Source organism: Frankliniella occidentalis, unplaced genomic scaffold (assembly GCF_000697945.3).
Source record: "Frankliniella occidentalis isolate FOCC.00 unplaced genomic scaffold, Focc_3.1 Scaffold4, whole genome shotgun sequence".
NCBI classification, from domain to species: Eukaryota; Metazoa; Arthropoda; class Insecta; order Thysanoptera; family Thripidae; genus Frankliniella; species Frankliniella occidentalis.
The window spans coordinates 1,521,153-1,524,112 of NW_026267134.1; the positions used below are offsets into that span (position 1 = coordinate 1,521,153).

At 44.4% G+C, this 2,960-nt stretch overlaps 1 protein-coding gene across 2 annotated transcripts in view; it reads left to right on the top strand.

The window, feature by feature from the left end:
- The window catches only part of LOC113202139 (uncharacterized), a 314,098-nt gene that overhangs the window by 46,883 nt on the left and 264,255 nt on the right, over window positions 1-2,960 (top strand). The window contains exon 1 of one of the 2 annotated variants that reach the window (XM_052268361.1): window positions 1,884-2,040. The exons of the other annotated variant lie outside the window; for it this stretch is intronic. The gene's annotated coding sequence lies outside the window, so the exon portion shown is untranslated. Of the gene's footprint in view, window positions 1-1,883; window positions 2,041-2,960 lie in introns of those variants that run through there. 2 annotated transcript variants of the gene reach the window in all.

Genomic DNA, 2,960 nt, shown 5'->3' on the forward strand with positions numbered 1-2,960 from the left:
GTGCGTGGGGGTGAGGGGCGCCGGCCGAGGTTGCGGAGGGTCGGAGAGAGAGGATTCCCTGAGAAAAGGTCGGTGCAGCGGCCCCCTTTCATCATTCCCCGTTAGCCGCACTGTGTGCCGCTCTGTGTGCCACGCACCCCACCCACAACTTTGGGCGGGCGGCCGCGTGCGAGGTAGACGGGCAGCACCCTCACTCGCGCGCAGGCCGCCCCGTGGGCCGCCCCGCACGGCGCCGCGGGTCAGTGTCCAGAGGAGGATGTGGAGGGGCCATTCGAACGCGGAGCGGCCGCCACTGAATTCAGAGCACACACACATGCGTGGGCTCGACGTGCGAACGGGGTGAAAGGAGGTTGGATGGAGGGGGAAGGGGAAGGGGGGAGGGGGGAGCAGAGTGGGGAACAGTGGCACCGTGCACGGGTACAGGGGCACGCACTGTCGATGATAAATTAAATGAAGGGTAACTTGTTTAGAGCGCAGCCTAACCCAGTTATTCGGAACCCATTAGGCGCCATTCGGGGGCGGACCATCAGTCAAAGAAGAGAGGAGAGCCCCTCTCGGTACAATGCAGCAATTATTACTTTTAGAATGTTTCCAGTGATGCATACAGTGCAGCTGGGTCTCAACAAAATGGGATTTTGCAGGCACAGTACCTTGGTACGCTGTTGACGATTCAGGATAGGTTTCCCTCCATTGAGCTGGACTTACCCTGGAAAGAACAGAAAGTGAGAAAATGAACAGGTGTGGTAACTACAATAGATATGTTTGTCGATCAGTAGTCATCAGTCGAATGAGCAATTATTTATAACACCGTTTCAACAGCTCTAAGTTTGTCAATTTGCATAATTTATAAGAATGACAACAGTTGTACTTAAACGTTTTACAGTGATCAATTAAGATTTACAAAACATGTTGTAAGTAGTGAACTAACTCAATAATTTCAACAATCATTTATTTAAGAGCTAATATAAAAGAAAAAGCTGGGTGTACTGTTTTTGGTATCAAATGACAACGATCAATACAGCAAACTGCACAATTCCTAAATACTGTCAGTACTTACTATTTATCAGCATTGTTGTCTTTAAGCTCCTCAGGAAATAGGAAGAGAGTTCATTTCAAACTTCGTGAGGTTATGACACCAAGTCTGAGCCAAAATGACACGAACAGCCATGGTGCACCACAAATTGTCTCTAGTCAATTATCAAAGACATTTTGAAAGAATATCGAGTTTCACTTCACTCTCACATTCAGCTCTCTAAAAACCCGAAAAAAAAACCAAACGTTTTTGATTTTGATTTTGATTTTTTCGTGTACCGATACCGTCAGCTGACCTCCCGTTTCGTGACTGGTCGTGACTGGCGATAATGAAAAAACTGTTGCCAACATGAGATGCGTTTAAAATTTTCCAGACTTATGTCAGTTTTTATTGTCCTTTCCCACAACTTGAGATATCGCTTTTACTAGACTATATCACTCAAAATTTTCTCTTCTTGTAATTTCGAGGTGGGATTTTTCTGTTGCAGTAATTTCTTTGTTATTGATTCGATGTGGGCATGGGGTGTGAAAGGGAATGCCCAACCCAGATACTTTCCAAGATACCAACTAATGCTTCTCAAAGTAGTAGTGCGTAGTAAAGTTTATAAATCATAAATAAATGATCTTTCTATTTCGATAAAAACATTAAATATGTGAAAAACTAAGCTTATGTTCCCCCAGCAGCCGGAGGTAAACTGCAATCAAAACTGTAATGCGTGCATTTTGATTTCTCATACCTCGGTTGTTGCGTGGCGTGATTTTGTTTCTTTGAAATGGCCGCCAGTTTATCGCGTTTATCTTTACAATTAATTGTTTTGCAATTTCAGTGAAAATACTCGTTTTTAAAATGAAAAAGCGACGTTGCCTTATTTAGTATCTGTGATAATACTCGTTTTTGGAATGAAAAAGCGTCGTTACCTTATTCGCAAGAATCAGCTGACCGAACTGTTAGGTTAGGACAGTATGAATCCTCCTAGTCAAGGTGATCCAAGTGCATCAGGCGATCAGGTGAGTTGGACTGCTCAACGTCTTGTGTGGATTTAGAGTTCACGAAACTCAAGTTTGATTTTTACGCCCCGTTAGCTTCACGCACCACTGAGGCACCGACTTTTGCCCCGCTACCTGTGAGCATAACGTCTGGCGTGAAAATCGCGCTTGTGTGTTGGGGATTTTGAACCGAGGGGTCCCCCCTCACTCTTCTTAGTCACTGTACAAAAAAAAGCCAATATATTTTGAGTCACTTTCGGTCAATTTTGATAACTTTTTGGTCATTTGGTGCATTTCAATCAATTAGTCATTGTACATACACGGAAGATCAAAGTGAAGTACCCCTCATTCAGAACCCTTTGAATGTGTGCTGTTGGAGAAAATGATAAAGCCTCAAGTTAAAACTTACTAGACTGAGATTACTTATGTACCTAAGTTGTGGCAACTGCTGGTAATCGTTGATTTCCTTGATTTTCAACCTTACCAAATTTCCCGTTCAGTGCAATTGCCTCACAAGGGTAATTGTTTTTCCTTCATTCATTAAATATTCCTTAGTGGTTTGAATGGAATGATAAAGGAACGCAATGTTTTGTCACAACTGTTCAGTGCTGTTTGATATTGGCTTTGTCATGCGCTACTTGTTGATTTTCACAACCACCATTTCTTCTGCAACCGTCGTTACCGAAGTATAATTCCAGTGATGGGATTTCACGTCGACTTTCAAACCTGCTGTGCACTCTTACGGATTCCTTTCTGTCTCCAAATTATTTGCATTTCCTTTTAACCCACCGTACAGTCCCACCATACCATACCTTGTGGCATATGGCCCTGCTGCACCCCACTCCTCTTTCCCACCACCACCGCCCCCACATACCTACCCCTCGGGCGTACCTACCCCTCCCTCCACCCCTTATGTCTCACCTCATACCCCGTCCTCCCCC